General features: G+C 42.8%; 1 protein-coding gene across 2 annotated transcripts in view; it reads right to left on the reverse strand.

The window, feature by feature from the left end:
- LOC118224910 (cadherin-18) overlaps positions 1–21,418 on the reverse strand; it is a 199,698-nt gene that overhangs the window by 124,734 nt on the left and 53,546 nt on the right. The window lies entirely within an intron of this gene.

Raw genomic sequence — 21,418 nt, forward strand, 5'->3', positions numbered from 1 at the left:
AGCCAATTGCCCCAAAATATTTAATTATTGACATATCATGAAACATAACTGGTTAAGTAGTAGTTTAAAGTCTGAATTGAATAGAGTAGATATTTTAAGCTCAATGGACTCGGCATTATTAAACAGTACTCTCAATCATGCATTCATATACATAATTTGTTTTTGTGCATTTGAGATTGAGATCACGTCACCTTGCCACCTCAACCCCTAACCCACCTGCCACCCCAAATGAGCTTAGCTGAGCTTAATCTCTATTTCTGTGCTTATTGCACTAGACCGCATTCCCTGGGAACCATTTTAAAAATGGAACGAGCGACTTCTTCCGGCTGTAAGACGCCACCAGTGGTTTTTGAATGTCACCTTTTCTTTGTGCTTGCTTCTGAGATGTGCCTCACAGATCCTGTCCCTCAATCAGCAGACAGGAAGCCCACTGGATGTGAGTAACGATGTGGGAGCTGCTCTGTAAAGAGTTTTCTAAAGCCGTTCTCACGTCTCCACCTCCAGGCCTCGGTGGAAACCAGGGCTGGAATTGATGGATATGACTGTGGGATGTCACCGTTTGTGTGCGTGAGTGTGTGTGTGTGTGTGTTTCTGTGTGTTTGTGAGTGTGTGCCCGTTTGCGTGTTTCTGTGTGTGTGCCTGTGCGTGTGTCTGTGCATGTATGTGACTGTGCGTAAGCGTGTGTGAATTTCAGTTGCCATTGCTCTCCATGTTCTATAGGAAAGAGATTAAAGAGATTGCTGAAACCCTCTATCTTTTTCTCGGATTACTGTAAAATAAATCCGTAATTTGTATTTATGTTGGACTCCGCGTCTGCGTCTTCCTGGGTCTTAGCTCTTCGCATGAGGCGAAGAGAATGAATTTCAACTTTCATTTAATTAGTTTATACTAATGGATAGAAGATGTGTTTCTCCGTGTTTGCAAAATGTGGGTCTTGCATTTTTTATGTTTCACGCTGTGTGCAACTGCTTTGCAGTACTCTAGGATGGCACGTTTTAATAATGATGAGACGGAGATGGTGTATGCATTTGCAAATAAACACAGAGAGAAAGAAATACAGGCAACACTGTGGTGCAAGAAGTTCTGGGTTCTAATCCTGGCCTGGGCCTTGCTGTGTAGAGTTTGCATGTTCTCCCCGTGTCCACGTGGGTTTCCTCTGGGTACTTCGGGTTCCTCCCACAGTCCAAAAACATGCAGGCAGAGGAAACGCAGACTTTAAATTGCCCTGTCCAGGGTTTATTCCTGCCTCTTGCCCAATGCATGCTGGGATAGGCTCCAGCCCTCACATAACCCTGACCGAGAATAAGCACTTCAGATAATGGATGGACGGAGAACTAGATGCATATTCAATTAAAGTGTTATATTTGCATGCCATATTCAAATGTACACCAAAAAAATGTGTTTCTGCATGGTAAGAGTGTTAATGCACGCATGCCGTCAGGAGAGACTGTTTTCGAAAATCCTCCTGCAGCCAGGCACGTCTCTCTCTGCCGAGATAAATCCAGGCGATCGTGTTTCTTTTTCCTTCTCATTCAAGGTTCAACAGCTTTCATCGCCGCACCTCGCTCTAGGAAAGACGCGTCCCCGCCGTTTCCGCAGAAAGAGCATCGTGGGTGACGAGGCGGCGGCTCGCGTTCGACCTCACGCCGAGAAGGACATCGGAACGAGGGAAGAAAGAAAGGAAGCGAATACAAATCACGCCGGTCGAGTTCGGCGCCCGGTACAGTACCAATCTCGCCCGCCGAAGCCCCGGCGTCCTCGTCCTCGCTCGCGGGGAATGAATAACCGCTCAGGTCGTCCCCGCGCTAAATCAAACGCAGGCTCGACACGTCCGCCGATATATTATAACCCACCGACAGCCGCGCGCGTGACTGTGCGCACGAAAGGTCAGAGTTTTTCATATTTATTTATTTATTATAAATAAATAGAATGTAAATATGAATATAATATATTATTGTTATTTATAGTTATATTTATTATATTAATCGATTAAATATGAACATGTATTTTTCATCGGTCCTGAATGGGCGTGACAGTCACAATCCCAATTAGAACGCAAACGGGACGCGCGATCCCCGCGTCTCAGGCTGGTGTGTGTGTGCGTGTTTACCTCCCGAACACAAGCAAGGGGGGCTAGTCCACGTTCACCATCGTCCCGAGGACCCAACAGTACGGTTACTACGGCGCGTTGCACAGGGAGGCCCGATGGATGTCGTGGCGATGGGGGGGGGGAGGGGGGGGGGGGGGAGTTGGGGGGGGGGGGGGCGAGGGGAGGAGGAGTGGGAGATGATAAATGAACTAAAAAGACTTTGATAAGAGTGTGGAAATGGGTTTCTCGAGGTTAAGATAAGGGTTACAGTCTCGGGAATTAGTTTTGAGCTGAGCACTGGATTTGGGAACCGACCGGGCCCTTCTTTTTTTTTCTTCCCCCCCCCCCCCCCCTCGGTCTTGTCAGGGTGTTAAAAGGGTCCATTTGAATGAACAAGAGAAACAGAGACTTTGTGGGAAAATATTTATAAAAAGAAAGAAAAATAAAAAAAAAACGATACTGACAAGGTACACTAAACTGTTTTGCAACCCAAACTGGGTCAGTCTTAGATTTTAATTGGTTATAATAACTGCTTTACAACTCCATGTACTGTAAATTAACACACTTAACCCAGAGCGATGCAGTTAGGATAAGTGATTTCTGTACTTATCCATGTTATCAGCTTGTTGTCCTTTAAGATAAACTAAAAAAACAACAAATGCACAGTTATTAAGAGACTTAACGAGGAAATGAGTTAGTAATAAAAAAATTCTGGCGGCCCAAATCACGGGTTCTTCACTGCCCTACTCTCCAATGAGAAGGATAAGCCGCCTTTCTTCAGCACCTATCCCGGAATATAACTGCGAACTGAAAATAAGCCAGAGCCAAGCCTTGCGCTGTGAACTCGTTATTGAGACTGCACGGAGCGGAGAGGCAGAGGAACCGATATCTCAGCCTGCCGCCACTGAACGAAGCTCATTAATACCCCCCTGTCACATCCGTCACCACCGGAGAATCCGACTCAAACTGACAAGAGGACACATTCCGAACCGTCATCACGTTGTCAACGGTGTCACTTAATCAACATATTGTAAGGTTACATGAAGTAAACATGTGTTCTTATTATTATTTATTTTTTTTCAAATTGTTTCTGTGTTATACTTCTGGAACCTTTCTCATTTGGGTACTGTAATAGCAGTTGCTACATATTTATATATATATATATATATATATATTTTTTTTTTTTTTAGTGAGTACATTTATTAATTTACACTGTAAGTCTAAAATGTCACCGGGTTCATTAGAGAGGAAAGGTGGAAAGGTTAACAGGAGTAGCATCGCTAATGTGAATCATAACATACAGGAGGCTGGCATTAAATAAATAAATAAATACAGTGAGCGCCATAATGTTCAATGTTCAAAGACCAAACTTTTCATTAAGAAGAAAGTGAGCACTGGTGAGCTCTAAATCACAAAGACCCTGGTAAGCCAGACATATATTATGGTGCCCTGAAAAAAAAAAAAAGGCGGGGGGGGGGGGGGGGGGGGGGGGGGGGGGGTATGCATAAAAAGTACTGTAATTTCTACAGGGTGAAACTAAAGTGTATAAAAATACCCTTTAATAAAAGCTGAGAACCAGCACTTTAATAACATGTGAATTGTTTTATTACAAATCAAAAACTGTGGAGAACAGAGTCTATATATATATATATATATATATACTCCAGCTTTACAGGCCTTTAAAGGGACACCCATAAGAACCAGTGACTGCTGGGAGATAAACACCTCTCTCTAAAGACTGAATGCACCGTGTGTCTCTGCAACCAGAGAACCTCAAAGCAGTGGGCTTTCAAATCACAGGCTGTCTGTCTGTGGCATGCTGTGCCGTTGAACAAATGTTACACTGCTTCTCCTCTTTACTGCTGTCTGGTTCACAAGAGCTGAGTGTACCTTAACAAGAACATTGTATCCTCGAAGGTATTTATGTGCTTACTGCATTTACTGACTTGCGCACTTCCTCCCTTGCTTACTAGCTTACAGTATTGGACGAGCGTTTTGTGAAGCGGGAATACCGTTCTGTTCGGATCACATGGGATTGCGTCACCCTTGGGAATGATGATAGGACATGGAAACAGATAGAAAGGTGGGAGGCTGGGGTGACACAACACAGTGAATTAGGTCAAATTTATTTAACTCGCTTTTGATTGGGACTCTCTCTGCTTATTTGGCAGTGCAACTCAATGTACTCAGCCATATTCGGCTAGATGATGTTCCCATCCCACCCTTTCCCTTACACCCCCCCCCACCCCATCCCATCCCACCCCCACACCCCCCACTTGCTTGCCCATTCCCAGTTCTTAAGGCATCTTGCATAATTATTGTCTTCTGGGTTTACACAGCGTGCCAGAACTTGCGATCGTTGTCTGGGTTTCCTGTATCAAAATGTGTGATGCGTTATGCAGCTGTGTATGGGCTGGCCCTACCCTTCCAGGTGAAAATAACCTATTATCAGCGACGTATTAAGGAGCACAGAGCGATATCTGTGATAAAAAATAAAAATAAAAATAAAAATAAATAAATAAATAAATAAACATGTTTCACCCTCATTATTGTCACATCTGGTGAAGGTGCTGGTGAGCATGAATATCAAATGGCGCCAGGCGCATTGTCGAGAACGTTTAATCGCTCGATAAATAAAAGTGATAAAAACATGGATGCCGTTCTATTCATTTTGCATTTTTTATCTTTCTGAGATTCGCTAATAGATGGTTTCTTTTACATGCACTCCAGCAAATAGCTTTTTTTAAAATGGCCGGCTTGCTCTCAGGGTAACATTAGCGTTGCCTAAGTGCATTCCAAAATCCCTTCCCTGCAGACAGAGGCGTTTTTTATGTATTTGTTATTATCTCAAAGAGAAGCCAGGCTGCCGTTTTTGAACAATGAACAATAAAAAATGGAAAAGACGAAAGTTGGACAAAATCTGAGCCAAAGGCCAGATTTATAGTTCAGGTACATTCATGCCACTCTGAATGATGTTATCAACATGTCCAGGATCGGCAGTTAATTCCAACAGCTACACAAGTTTAATTATCCTGTGAATTAGTCAATTGAGCAATTGATCTGTTTTTAAACCACTTCTAATCTGAAAATAAATAAATAAATAAATAAATAGATCAAGGGGTGGATAAATGGACTAAAGCTTTGACAATCGTATGACCGGGCCAGAATCGAAACCACTATGCCATTTAGAAAGCCACAGACATGGGCTTGTATTTAATAAACATTTGTCCATGACTTTGAATCATTTTTAACGCAAGTATTGTATTTTTATTTTGGACTCGGTTTGGCATCCTTGGTTTGGTTGCATCTCAACGATTCCCACAGCTACCAAAACGGCGTCCGTGAAGAACGATAAAGCCGTTCTTGTTTTCAATCGTTAGCCATGAAATCCAGGACTAACATTCACCGAATCCTACGGCACCACCTAGTCCGGTCGCAGTCCAGACCGAAGCTGAGCCGGTCACGGATGAGCTCTCCGAAATGCCTCATCCCGCACGGAGGCCTCGACTGCAGCCCCTCCGCCTCCACGCCGCACCGAGCCCACGGCGGTGGAGAGGTCCCTCTCATTAATCACCGCAAGGACCCGGCACGCACGGGAGACCGCGTTAAATGGAAACCACGAGCCTCCGCTCTCTCGCACAAGGACGCCGCCTTAAACATGTTACCCAGATATATGTGCTCGGGCAGCGGACACCGCTCGTCCAGAAGGCCTAGAAGGCCGTAATGCACAGCCAGCAGCGTTGCGTTTTGGATTTGAACCCGCAGGTCCCGCGGAATTAAACGCTGCGAAAAACACAGCTCCGAGCTCAAAGCGATGGAAGCGAACCAAAAGGATCCTGACAGAACCAGAGCAAAGCCCCGTCCTCCTTTGTAGATCTGCAGGTGCGCTGCTGCGCACTTCAGAAGCAGAAGATAGCAATTGTTTTGTGTATGTCTGTGCGTGGAAGGGTGTGTCTGTGTGTGTGTGTGTGTGTGTGTGTGTGTGTATGTGTGTGCGAGCATGCATACTGTGATTTCAGGTGAGTCCGTGTGAGAACTGTGGATTGGATGACAAACTGCACAGTGAGTGGATATCCACAAATTCCCTTCAGTCATTTCAATAAGGATCTATTCGCAAGAATTACAATATATTGTACTGTAAAAAAAAATAAAAGAAAACTATCTTCACGGAAAGCATGATGTTTAATCCTTCATTGTGCACTCTTTGGATATACTTTCTAATATTATTATTAATAAGTAGGTTTAGCCATTTGTGGCATCTTCTGCCTACAGCAAAATAATAAGAACATAGATTTTTTTTTATTATCCTGAGCATCTCATTTTTCAAATACAGTTTGAATACTAATATATCTTTCAATGAATAAACACTCGCATGCAGAAATTCAGTGAAAACAAGATACAGTATGTGCTGTACGAAAATACTAAAGAATACTGTTCTTCTGGTGTCTGAAGTAATATAAAAGCTATTTTAACTGATAATAAAGACTGTTGGTATGGTAGTGTTTGAAGGATGTTTTATCTGTTTGGAGATAGTAGTCATTTTCCCTCTCTCCAGCACCGGAGTGGGCTCACTGTGTTCCAGACTCCAGTACTAGAAGGCACGCTTGTTCAGCAGATTCTCAACCTTTTTTTTTTTTTTTTTTTTTTGTTCAGCGAGGAGCTTGAAAATGATGGTACCGTTAAATTTCTATTTCATTCAGTACTCCAGAAGATCCTGCTTAGACCACCCCCACCCCCCCCCCCCCCCCCCCAACCCCTATATTGCAGCACTACCAGGCCCAGTGTGGTTTCCCTGTGTAGCAGATCCTTAATACGATCTTACGATAGAGAAAGAAAAAAAAAAGGAAAGGAAACAAAATAAAGATAAACGGTCACTAAGAATGAAATAAATACAAAGATAGAATGATAGAAAGGCATACTAAAAAAAAAGAGAAAATAAGAAAGAAAGTTGGCAGAGGTCCCAGGTGTACAGCTATGGTTTGAAACGTGGGCTTGCGACTAGAAGTTTCCGGGCTTGAGCACCTGCGTGTGCAGCTTCAGCTTTGGAGATGATTTACCTCAGGACCCATTCAGGTGTGTTAGCTGATAGGAATGAAGCTACGCACGTTGCCTGGAATGGGGCTTTCTTTCCTGGAAATGAATTATCATCTGAAACGAGTCACATAATAGGGCATCGAATTGCTCTGGGTCTCATCCTAAATAGACCGTTCGTATTTACACCGTGCGTTACATTGAAAGGACGTAACGTAGCATGTCCACGGCACAATAGGTAATCATTTAAATCTAACCTCCAAATATACACTGATTCTGGAGTAAAAATGGATTCTCGGAGTGGAGATTATGTGCCTCTCTCTCTCTCTCTCTATCTCTCTCTCTCGATGGAGTACAGGGTAAAGGCCCTCTCTTGGTTTTTGAAATTTATTTATTTATTTTTTTAAAGCACAACTGATTATTTCATGATTGGAATGTGAAAGGAAAATAATGCCCTGGTAGATTCCATTGGCTGCTCTGGGACTGTGGGATGCAAAGTGCTGGATATGAGATACTCATTTAACATTCACAGAATATGACCCCATTTCAAGCCCAACAGACAGGGATGAGAACCTAAGCTTCCAATGGTGCGTTATATAATGTATGATTAAATGCCTTTTAAATGCAAGTCAATTTGAAATATTACAGATAGACGGTGTACTGTGTACAAACAGCACTGCTCAACAGAGGTACTTCTCTATATGTTTTTTTTTTGTTTGTTTGTTTGTTTGTTGTGTGTGTGTGTGTTTGTGTGTGTGCACGTGCACGTGTGTGTATGTTCCACCCAAAGTCCTCAGCTCAGCACACACATAAAAATCACTGCTATCTAAGAAAGGCATAACACCATTACACCATTACGTACACACACACACACACGCACCCATGCCCACATACACACACACACACACACACACACTGAACAAAGCCCCTCGATGAGCCGGAAGGTGCTAGAAATCCTAATTGCAGTTTCCTGGTCTCAGCGGTGCTTGGCCTGAAAGTGGGGAAGATGAACCCTTTTAAAGCTGAACTCTGTCCCTCAGGCTTTGCAGTTACACCCCGTCTATCTGCTCCTCCACAGCTCCTCTCAGCCGAAACACCCCCCCCCCCACCCCCAACCCCCAACCCCCCACCACCCAGGAGGCCCTGGATTAAATCGATGTCTGCCCTTAACTTTAAGTTGCACAACCTCCGATGACCTGGCAATTCATTTGTGTCCACTGTAGGGTTCTTAAATTTAAAAAAAGAATTTATTTAATTATCGCAATTTCACATGTGCACTTAACATTTTCCACTTGTGAATGAAAATTTCCACATGCGGAAATAAAATAGGTCACACTGAGACATTTGCATTTTCATATCTTCACATGTGACTACAATTTTCATAAGTGCAAACAAAACATGTGGTTTAAAAAACATGATTTTTCCGTAATGGGTCTCTAGTCTTAGTCTCAAGAACCATATGTTCTGCTATGCGGAGACCTACACTACAAGGGACATTCAATAAAATTAAAAATAATAATTTATTCTGCCAAGTGAAATGTCATTTCTTTTAAAATAACACTGTTTGACAATTTTATTTTGCGAAGCTCACCGAAAACATATTGCGAATCACTAAATAAATAAATGAGAACAAAAAAGCAAGAACAAATAAGCATTAACTCGGAATTATACTAATACTGAGTTAAAGCTGAAGACAAATGCTGGTTAATTACGAGGTGATGTCACCGCCTGGAAGATTCCATTAGCTCTCTGGAGCAGGGGCCGTGGTTTTCGAGCCGGGCAGCTCAATCGGAGCTCGGTTTGTGCCGCTGGTGACAAACGGATGCAAAATTAAAAAAAAAAAAAAAAAACGTGCCTGAAAAACGAAACGTGTAATTAGCACAATCGATTCCGTGAAATGGCAACGGAGAGGAGGAAATGGACTGCGACACGATATGCCATTTTGCGCTTTGGAGGTGCTGTCAGCACATTTACTGTGTTTATTCCTAATCTGAATGATTCTGTTTTTTTTTTTTTCCAGGTTTCCTGTTTCTTATCCTGGAGGAAGTGCAAGTTTCAGTTTGAAAACAAAAGTGGCTGACCGCAGTATTTCCAGCACTGACCTAAAGCCAACCGTGTCACTAACACCTGTGGGTGTCCGACTGTGACCCAAGAAGCTATGATGGATTCTATGGTCTGGTGTCTGCTAAGGGACTGTTCTAGAACAGGGATGGGCTCTATGGTCTGGTATCGGCTAAGGGACTGTTCTAGAGAAGGGATGGGCTGTATGGTCTGGTAACTGTTAAGGGACTGTTCTAGAGCAGGGATGGTCTCTATGGTCTGGTATCTGCTAAGTGACTGTTGTAGTGCAGGGATGGGCTCTATGGTCTGGTAACTGCTAAGTGACTGTTGTAGTGCAGGGATGGGCTCTATGGTCTGGTAACTGCTAAGTGACTGTTGTAGTGCAGGGATGGGCTCTATGGTCTGGTAACTGCTAAGGCTCTGTTTTAGTGCAGGGATGGCCCCCTCAGTATTGAATCTTAGCCATGTTAGTGCCAACTGTGGTTGACATATATAAACAATCAATTGGCTAACCCAAGCATTCACTCAAAATGTGTGTGGCATGCACTTCAGTTAATCTGGTGCAATCTACTATATCACTGAAGATTTCCCTGCAATAAAACCAGCTCACTGGTTGGAAACAGAAGTAGATTATTTATCAATATATTTATTTTTCCATCTCAATAAAATGCCTCCCCAGTGTTTGTCCAAACACACATTTATTCACAATGAAACATAATAATATGCATCCATGTATAGCCTTTTCTGCTCACAAAGTAGAGTGGAAAATCAAGTTTTGTTTTCAATTGTGAATCTTCAAGCACAATATCCACAACTCAAACTCTTTAATTTAGAAGAACATTTGCTACGATAAGAAATACTTGGTAGCAAAACAGCAATCTTTCCTAAGAGTAATCTTCCAAGAAGTTTTCAAAAATTATTTTAGCTTAAAAACCCCAGTTGAAACCCATTCAGTTAAGACACGTTGGCTTTGTTCTAATGTAGTGCAAAATAAAAATCAGTCCTTTGACTGGCCCATAGTTGTAAAAATGTAACCCGCGTTAACCCGTACAAACAAGCAGTACAGGAACTAGACACAAGAAAGGAACGGGTACTGGCTCAATCCCCAAATGACCTAATGTACCCTTAAGCAGAACTCAGCTATTAAAACATATATCTGTGCTAAACGTAGGCATTCCCTCGTGTTCGGCAGTTGGTAGTTTTCCCATTAGGAGGCCAGAATATGATTCCGTACCGAGAACGAGTGGAACAGTTGTTATGGCTCTATTTGCAATGTGTTATTTCGATAGCCTGACGCTCTCTCGGGAATTACAAAGCCACATTTTGCCTGGGGTCTTTCGTGGCGGGTCGAACTATTTACACAACCCCCCCATCTGTGTCACCTGGAATCACGCAATGTTTAACCCTCCTGTTATGTTGCGGGTCAAATTGACCCTTTTTAAAGTTTGAAAATCTAGGAAAAATACTTAAAATTATTTTTTCAGTATGAAACTTCTTCTACTGGCCTTAATTAGTGTAATCAACATTTTAAATGAAAATGGTTCATTTCATGTATTTGCAAACCCCCCCTGTATGGGGATTGACCCGGGAACATTTTTGCTGTACCTAAAAAATGAACAGAACAGGAGGGTTAAGCCCAAACAGCTATGGCACAGTGTTATCCAAGGAATAGAGTGGAGGAGTCGGTTGTTCCATTTCATATAACAACTAAATGGCCCTTTCATAAGCACTACTTTAGACAACCATTAATGCTTATTAAGAAGACTTGTTAATAGGCATCAGGCATGTGTCGCTTGGTATATCATGGTTATGTCACTTGCTGCGTCATAACCCATCGTATGCCTATTTTTAGTGGTTGACATAAGCACATGTGAATGTCCATGCTGCATCATGAAGGAGCTATGTAATATGGATTACTGAAGTTCTCAGAAAGGACCATTAGAAAAAGTTACCAAACAATTCAATGAAAGCTGTAAGGAACAACAAACTGGAATAATGTATACCTTTCACACGCGCACACACACACACACACACACACACACACACATCTTATTGAACTCCTTCTCTGTAATAGTCTTTATTGATTGCAGCTGCAGGTCCAGTGGAGTGATGCATGATGGGTAATTGCATCACCCAATCACCTACAGTTGGTAGAGTGTCCCCTGACACAGTTAGAAACTACCCTGGCCAATCAGCAGCTGATGGGCAGATGACATGACGCAGGTGCACCTTGGGTAAGTGAGTAAGAGTTTAGCTCCTACTCATCAACAACTCAGTCACTTACATGAGCCAATGAAAAAGTTGTTTCTTCACAACAGAACAGGACTGGTTGTGAACTGTTTTGAACTGTTTCAGTGGCTAGCCAATAGCACATGGTAGCTCCATCTATTTATGTTAAAAGGAAGTCTTGGTTCTATCACAGTCATGCTTATAGGCTGTAATCTCTTATTTTAGGGCCTGGTTTACTAAGACCATTAGCACATGCAAAACCTTTTACCACACACAAAAACCAGTAAGTGATTAGTCACGGTATTTGTTTTGCACCAATCACTGGCTGTGTTATTAGTTTTGTGTACGCAAGTTTTGCACAAGCTAAAGGTCTCAGTAAATCAGGCCCCTGGTGTATAATAATCTAGCCTGTATGTACACAGTAATCTCTCCTTCCTGTTTAATAACCTTAATCGTGTACAGTAATAATGCATGGTAATAAATGAATGCCCATTGTGAGCAGGGTTAATTAAATTCACAGTGTGATCAAATTAGAGGTAAGTGTCATTAAGGGGGAAGCCTACACACCACCGACAGCAAAAGTTTGTGAAAATTTTGCATTGTACATCTTTCAGCAGGTGAGAATTTATGATTGTGTTCTTATTGCTGTAGCTGTGGTGAAAGTCACATTTGTAATATCAGCATTTTGCAAGATGGTACCATTTTCCTGAATGCTAAAAAGTGCCAAAATGTACTGCTGAGTAATCATTTTTATACATCTCGTATTTCCTCTTTTGTATCAGACATAGAGTAGACTGGACTTACAGTTATGAGAGAAATCTTTAGTTCATCATGGTTTCTATCTCTATAACACGCACACACACACACACACAGCGCAGACACACACACACACACACAGTGCAGACAGACACACACAGACACACACACACACACAGTCGGTAGGTAGACTGGGCTCAGGGGAGGGCAGGGGCAGCTTGTTTTCATGTAGCACAGGCTGCTGCTGTGACCTGAGAACCACTGTGCAGATGTAGCACTGCAGCACTACTGTTACTGAGAGAGAGAGAGAGAGAGAGAGAGAGAGAGAGACAGACAAAGAGCAAGAGAGAGAGAGGGAGGGAGGCACATATTCCCTACCACAAGGAAGAGCGAAAAAATAGTCAATGTTTTTAAGGATATTTATTTTCATGGGCAAGTGTAGCGGACAGGAAGGACTAGGTTCTACCCCGCTGTGCTCTCCCATAATCCCAAAATACACCCATCTCTGTTACCCCCACCTAAACTCTGTGCCCTCTCATATATCAGCATACACCTCTTAGCTCCACCTCAACTCTGCCACCGCAAAACCTTTACAGAACATTGGGTGAGACCCCTTTCAGACTGGTTGTGCAATGACGTTTTGCTGAGAACGTTCCACAATCAGCCTTAGACTGTTTTATCGTTCAAAGCAAGTGTTGCCAAAGCCACTTTAAAACCAGGCACACTGCATACATACTTTATAATGACGATGATGCCTAGTGTCCCCTTGTAGTTGTCACTTAATCATGACAAGCACTGTGGAGCACAAGTATCAAGTGCACTTTAAGAATTTTCTGAGTGAGAAATTCTTAAGAATTAAATTTTTTTTTTATTTTTATAAATACATTGCAGGTCATTGATGACATTCCTGCTAAGATAAAATACTGAGAGTACCATTCTGCAAATTCAGGTTCTTTTCCTATACCTTTAACAAAGCAGAGTAAAGTACAATGGCCTTCCTGCAATATTCTTTCAAACCCTGCGAGGTGAATTTATCCTTCTGTAGTGAACTCGCATTGGTTCGCCGCCATCTCCGATCCCCATTATGCTGATAGAATGTCGCCACTCTGCAATTGATTTTGAGTCGGATAAAATACAGGAACCTTCAGCCTCTACTCCAATGTCCTGCGTGCATTTCTCCAAGATGCGCGCTCTTACGGTATCTGCCTGTTTGTGTCTAGCCGTGAGCCTTTTTTTTACAAGGATGTTTACATATTAAACATCTATCCAGCTAAAAAAAGTGGCTTCTGTGTTGAGTACCTTTCCCATTGGTATGAAAGTACTTTAAAATCCACACAGGCATTCACAACAATAATGTACTATTTTCAAGTTCACGTTCTATCATTTTATGGTGCACACCAGTTATTGGTTTAGAAATTATCATTATATTCCTCACCGGTGCCCTAATATATCCAAAGCTCACCCCTCCTAGAGAGTTGGGTAAAGTGCACTGCGTTGCCAGAACAGGCCGTCGCTAAGGTGCGAGCGCACTTTGCAGTTATCTGTCTCATTATTTATTCATTATTTCTGATGGCCTTGGCAGAGAGCAGCATTACACAATATCAACGTCTGGGGAAATAAAAAAAAAACATATAAAAAAAGCATAGAGGGGACGGACTCTGGGGGCCAGGCTGGATCACACAGCTGTGTTGTTTTAAGGGAAGGAAGGTCAGGACTTACATGGCTGAGATGCATCTGTGCTTTGGGTTGGAGTGGGGGGGGGGTGATGAGGGGTGGGGTGGGGTGGTTGGTTCTCTGTCTTTGTACTTCAGATGATGTCAATTTGGCATCACGCGCAACATAAAAGATATGTGAGGTAGAGAGAGAGGTAGGGAGAGAAAGGGAGAGAGGGAGAGGGAGGGAGGGAGGGAGGGAGGGATAGAGAGAGGATAAATCCTGCTTATTGAATAAAATATCAATGCGCAGTTTATTCTTATGATCCGTCAACAGAAGCAGGCTTTTTTGCAGATATGCTGAGTACTCATAAGCTCACAGTGGGTAAGTAGGGTATTTGCTCAATTGGCTGTGAATTATTATTATATTTATCTCTTTTTATGTCTGTGGCGTAAACTTTTGCTTCACTTCTGCTTCAATTTCACAACATCAAAGAGAAACAAGAGCGGTGTCAAAGAAAGGCTCACACACACGCGCGCACACGCACACACACACACACACAGACATGCACACGCACACAGGCACAGATACACACGCACATGCACACACACACGCGCACACATACGCACACACACACAGACATGATTAATTAAATGCTCTGGAACTGCTCAATGTAGTCTTGAGGATCATAAGTGCTTTTCATGCTCTTGTGAGAGAAAAGGCTGTGTGTGAAGTCTCAAGCCAGTATTCATAATTTCAATGGAACACTCCGTCTTTGCAATGATACACTGGCCAAATGTGCATCTATCATAAATCCATTTTATTCACCCCGGCCAGAATGCGGGGGTATTGAAGTTTGCAAGGACACTCTGATCTGGTCCAAAACTTTCAAAATAATATACTTTGAACTGAAAGCCACATTTCAGGTTACGGTAGCTTTGGATTAGCCTCCAAGCACATGACATGTGTCTCATTGCTACTGACGGCTGCATTGTGTAATTTCCCTTCTGGATGGGGATTGTTCTGTGAACAGTACCTTTGCAAACAGTACTAAATGTCTAGCTACAGAACATGTACCTTAAAAAGGTAATGCATAGCAAATGCATCAAGTACTTTATTTCCCAAGTAATCAAACATAAAAAAGTAATACATTTTCAATATTGAGGGAATACTTATAACTGCAATAGAGTGGAAGGATTAATTTGGAACTGTTAGAGTGTAGAGCCTCACAATTCAGTTCTACACACACACACACCTACACGCACACACACACAAACCCTCTCATACAGATACTCACACAGACACACACCTCTTTGAGTTGGGCTCATCCATCAGATGGGCCTGTCAGTCTGATGAAACCTCTAATGGACCCAATTTTGCGATGACCCTGGCCCTAAAAGAGCACAGCCTGCCCGTTCTATTCATTTCCCCAGGGCCAGAGCCCCCCCCCGAAAACAAGAGGGACCGGCGGATGAGCCCTTACACAATTAAAATCTACTGCCAGATAGTGGAAATATATACTCGAACACATTCAATAATGTATACCTACGTATGGAGGCCCTCCAAATATATTTAAAATTCATGCCAGTATATTGCCCTTTTTAATTGGTGGTTCAAATGATGAGTTATATACAGACAATGACACCAAAATGACAATACTTTGTACATTTTACGATACATTTATACATTCGACTAATTTTGCAATACAAATGGCAACACATTTTGCATTCCAACAAATAGTTTATTCACAAATATTAAGGAAAAAAAGGTAAAATGTAACGTTTTATATATATATATATATATATATATATATATATATATATATATATATATTGCATAAGGAAAAACACAAAAGCAAAAACATTTTCTTTTTTCCTGTCCTCACTGTCCATCATGTATCATTCAGCAGAGTGAACTTAAAAGCTGGCTTTGTCACGCAGATCCGGTGGTCCGGATTCAAGCCATTTTAACCCGGCTAAAAACTTTATACAAGGTGGCAGCTTTGGAATGCAGATACCTTTCCCGTGTGTGGCACAATGGCTTTAGTTCATATTTAATGCATTTCTTTCAGAAGAGAAAGCGTGCTCATATGTTTAATGCAGAAGACTGAGCCGTGTCCTAAACCCACAAGTATAGACCTCTAACTCAACTGTGCCACATCCATTAAGAAATAGAGCAAATATATATTTTTAAAAATACATTGTGTACTCCTTTCTGAAGACCCCACCTCCCCCCCAACACCACCACCACCACCACAAACCCCCCATAATGCAGTTTTTCGTGCTGTCTGGTTACAAATAACCCTTAGCTGATGACCCTTGACCATTGATGGAGGCTAGCCCCAGGCTGGCTGTGTAATGCTGTTGGAGCCTGTCACCCCCAAACTCGAGCCGGTGCATCTATGAATGCCAGCCCCCCCGCCCCCAAAGTACCCTTAGATGAGATGGTATGGTGTGTGTGCATATGAGTGTGTGTGTGTCTGTGTGTGAGTTTGCCTCATTAATGCTGCTCCAGGGGAAATCAATCAAACAGGATTGGCTGGGGGAGACAAACAAATATGCAAATGTGAATGATTTCAGGTAAACACAAAAAGGACAGGCGCTGTTGACCGAGATGACATCAGCTGCTCCTGCTGTGCCCTCTAACTCTGTCTGAGCAACAGTGAGCGAGAGAGCGCATGAGGGCGTGTATGAGCTCATAAGAAGGAGTGAGAGTAACGATGTGTAACACTGTGTGTGTGAGTTGCTTAAGAGTGAGAGACACTTCTGTTTCTAGGGTTACTTCCTCAAGTCATGCCTTGAGGAAGTAAGCCTAGAACCCTAAAACCCTAAAACCCTAAAAAAAAAAACCTTGGAATAGTAACACACACTTGAGCGCTCATCCGTATTCATATGCACTGAAAGAAAAGAATACAGCTCACCTCACATTCATAGGCAGTGTTGAGAATGACTGCATCGAAACTGCACTGCGGTGAACAGAGGTCTAGCCTGTAGCACCGCCTGGAGCATCCTTTAGCTACCGTGAGCTTCTGACAGACCGTCAGTGGTGCCATTATTGCATCAGCCAGGTTCACCGGTCATGTGACCTCTGAGACTGCCAGTTTCACCAAGTGCCTGTGCATTAACAGCAATCATAAAAAAGAGGTCATGTGACCCCCACGTCATTCAGAATGCTTACAAGGAAGTGCCCATGGCAAGGTTCAACTTTGACCTTTGAATGCATCACTTATTCTTTTTTTACGACCAACTATTTTTTTTATTAGTAACACCTCACTTATTCTGACTTTTTATTTTGGACTAGCAAGTGGATGACTGTTATACATCGGTGGTGGTTTTCCGTCACTGTAAAGCACTTTGAAATCATGCGATACATAAAAACAAAATCAGAGTTTGTGGCAGTCAGAAAGACTGTTTAAAAAAAAATAATAATCTTAAACGTTTAAATTTATTGATACGTATCCATCAGGATGTGAAGGCAATTTAACCAAACACTAACACAACTGTTCTACAATAAATGTACGTACTGCCCCTTCAGTTTGTGAATGAATTTATGACTAGCAAGGAGCTGCTTGCCAGGGCTGTGAGCAGGAGCAGCAGTTTTAGCAGTGGTCCAGGATTAACGCGGTGTCAGGCACAGGGCTCTCTGGGCAGCGGGCGCAATGACAAGCACAAGATGGGCTGAGTGACCTGCTCTCATCATTAAAACCCATTCGCTTTCAGACGCCGTGCAGTGTAATCGCAGTCTAATGAGAGTTAATCACAGACCTCCAACACAACGCCGCATTCATTTCCCCTTTAAAAAAAAACGTGAAGAAGAAAAAAAAAAGATGAGAAGAAAAAAACGACAGCCCATTTTTCTCTTTTCCAATAAAGCGAAAGCATAAATGACTAAGGTCCTCCATCTGGTGGGGGGGGTTTGGGGGGGCGGGGGGTCTTAAACAGTTGTTAGAGCTGCTTTCCACCTGACGGAACAGAAGCAGCACGCGGGCAGTCACGCGTTGCCGTGGCGATACGGGCCCTTAAATGGTCGTCATATTTCATCAGAATGCGCTCTGCCTCCCATCGCCTTTTCAGGGGGGGAGGGCATAGTCACCCAAACCCCCCATCACCACCCCCCCCCCCCCCCCCCCCCCCCCCCACCCTCCCACCTTTGTCATTCGGCTGTCACCTGTCCCGCCCGGGTAAGAGGCAGTAGGTGCTACGTGCTCCCCCGAGCGATCGCTAGCAATAAACATAATGGCTCCAATTAGACTTGTCGGAGAGCAGAGAACGGGTCACTGTGTTCCCCCGCTACGGCAGAAGACGCCCTTGTCCCGGGCAGATGAGGGTGTTACTCACCCACGCCGAACAGGCCGCGCGGTCCCTACCGCCCCGGCGGCGTGGAGCCTGGCTCGGGATCTCACCGGCGCGACGGACCCACCGCCATCTGGACCTGGTTTTGCACGGGTGGGCCGCTTTTTTTTTTTTTTTTTTTTTTTTAATGCGTTTTTAAAAATCATCTGAAACTTCATTTCCCTCTGCACTCAATGAGGTGATTTTGACCTGGTTTGCCCTTCTAACTCTGCGGCAGCGCGCAGCGGAGACACGCTGGATGGCACTGTTTGAAGGGCACAAGTGTGCCGTCAAGACTTGATTCTCAAAACTTATACATATGTGGGAAGCATTCATAATACACACAGTATGTACATAAAAGTGTATAAATAAATAATGCCGTTTGATTATAATCTACTTTACGCTATGGTTTACTGTTTCTTCACAAAATTGACATCAGTTAGTGATAAGATCATTCCACACAGCTCATCTAAAACTTGTTTGCCACCAATGGGGGAAAAAAAATGTTCATATATCGAGAACCTATAAAATTCAACAAGGGCTTCCAAGGAAAGATTACTTTTCACTTTGAAGATTAACATCTGCCAAATAAAGTATAATGTAAATGTCTTTGGATCCCCAAAACTAGATTTCCTCTCCCCTCCGGATGCGTAGATTCTGTCTGGATTCGGTCTCCTGCTCCCTGGGATCCTCGTCAGCGCCTGGGTGTAAACTTTTCCCCGCCGGCGGTCCCGCTTCACGGGTCACGGAAGACTTGCGATGTCAATCCACGGTGTCTCTTACACACCCGCGGGGCGAACACCTTCTGCACCCAATCAGCCCGAAATAAACCCACTCAGCTCAACCCCGTGCTCGTGCTAGTGGTTAGAAAAGAGCTGGGAAGCTCACCGGATTAAGGGCTGTAAGATCCTCTCTCTCTCTCTCTCTCTCTCTCTCTCTCTCTCACTCTCCCCCAACCGTTCTGTATCTATTTCTCTCTCTCTCTCTCTCTCTCTCTCTCTCTCTCTCCCCTGACTGTTCTTTATCTCTCTCTCTCTCTCTCTCCCCCAACCGTTCTTTATCTCTCTCTCTCTCTCTCTCTCAAACTGAGATGATGGGGTATTTGAGAGCTCCTTTATTCAGTTTTCATATACCAAAGCACATAAATTGATGTTTTTATTACTTTTTTTTCTATTTATTTTTTTTTTATGAATGTGAGCTCAAGGTAGCCAAAGAGCTATTTTTTGTGGCAGGGATTATCTGCTTTTGTGACATCACCCTGCCCGCCAGGCCTGATCGCTACAGCATTGTTTTGTGTGACGCTGTGCAATAAATGGTATCTCCTAAAGTGCATCGATCTGTTGCTTTAGTCTGTTAACCATCACATGACCATATAGCAACATGGAGCTGGTAGCCATTTACAATAAGGTCTCAAGAATTAACCAATGTAGTTGTTAACATGAATTAATGATGTACCAATACATTAATTAAGCATGAAATTTAGTTAGCAGTTAACAAATACATTAACTAATGTATTAGATACATGACTGTTCATGCATTAGCAAAACATAGGATAAACTTATAATTAGTTAACCATTAACAAATACATGGGCTGTTTGTTGCTGCCGGAGACTGTTTACTGACTGGCCAAAAAACGCAGACAGCGAAGAGAGATTCCACAATGTCCCATTGGTTAAGCTTTTAATTTTTTTTTTCTCTCAGATGGACCAATCAGGCCCCCCCCCCAGCATGAAGACAGCCTTTCTACGTTACCTCCAGCCACAGATCACGAATGTCACACGCACAAGGGTAGGGTGGGTTTGCTGGAATTCAAGACTTCACCTCACAAAATGGCCGTTTCCACTTCTTCATTAATTGTGTGCCTCCCCCCCCACCCCCCCTTTCGCCGGCAAATATTTCTGTCTGACGGTACTGAGTCCTCAAGGCCTTGTATTTCCCTGTTAATTTACAGAATCAATGCCTTTAATCAATTATTCAAAAGGCCACGCACAAAGGCATCTTGTGGGGAGTGCTCGCTTGAATACAAGTGCAATTTTAGCTGCCACGGGTGACTGACACATCCCACTGAGTGCCAAAGGATGAAGTTACCAAAGTACTTTGTAGCCAGGCATTCATTTTTTATTTTTTGTTTTTTATTTTGTCTGAGCACCCTATGAATTTGCAGAGCTGCCACTCTTTTCCAGCTAAGTCACTGGAAACTAATGGCTCACCCCAGACCCGGGTCAAATATGAATTTGTTTTGGATTCAAATACATTTCTACGCTTTACTGATCTTGTCTGGTGTATTTGGAACCGATGAAATACTCTCAAAAAGTGCACATCCCGCCTTCTGGTCATATTGGCAGGCTGAATTACACCAGGCAAGATCAACAGAGCGCAGAAAAGTATTTTCGTCCAAAACAAATACGTATTTGACCCAGGTCTGACACTGTATTTCCTTTCAGTTGCGAGAGCTCAAGGAACACTTTTTATCGTTTCGGTATTCCTTCACAGTGCCCACATATTCTTAGCGGAAATAAGGATTTTTTTTTGTTTTGTTTAAATTATTTGTTTCGTGCATTTCGAAAAGGCCGCGACCTTCCTGCCTGCTTTATTTTGGGAGTGCGAGCTCGGGATGAGCAAGCTGCCGAAATATTGACCCGTGTGGCGGGAGATTTGTGTTTTGTGTCTGTCCATTAAGGCCTGTACTGTGTTAAATTTTAATGCCTGCGTGCTCTTTGGGGCATGTTTTGGCCTGGTTTGAATGAGGAAGCCTCACTGGAGCAGGGCACACGATTCGGGGTTATGCACTGCATCCGTCATTCTGAGTGGAAGCTATAAAATCAGACAAATAACGAAATAAATACTGCTCATCTCGAACAAAAAGAAAAAAAAGAAAAAGTTTTATCTAGATAGAACAGGAGGGCTCTGAAGGTTTATTATGTTATTTTAGACCCGCTTAATATCCAAATTAATAAGTAATTCTCAAAGTCCTTAAGCAACAGCAGCTCTAATTACTTGAAAATCATTGAAATTGATATAAAACTGCTTCAAATAAAATGCACTGGATCCCTAGGAAACACAAGAGTAGTTAAAGCTAATTAAATAAATTGAAGTTAGGGAAATTTCAGAAAGGATAATCTATCCGTGCCTCCATTCAGAGTGTCCATACTCTTTCTCTCAAAGTATAATTTTATTCATATGACATGAAGATTTGTGTTGCATAAACGTGCATTATGAACTCTCTCCCCTCCCTCCAAAAAAAACCAAAAAAAAACAAGTAACCTTG

The sequence above is a fragment of the Anguilla anguilla genome, chromosome 4, assembly GCF_013347855.1.
Source record: "Anguilla anguilla isolate fAngAng1 chromosome 4, fAngAng1.pri, whole genome shotgun sequence".
Classification (NCBI taxonomy): domain Eukaryota; kingdom Metazoa; phylum Chordata; class Actinopteri; order Anguilliformes; family Anguillidae; genus Anguilla; species Anguilla anguilla.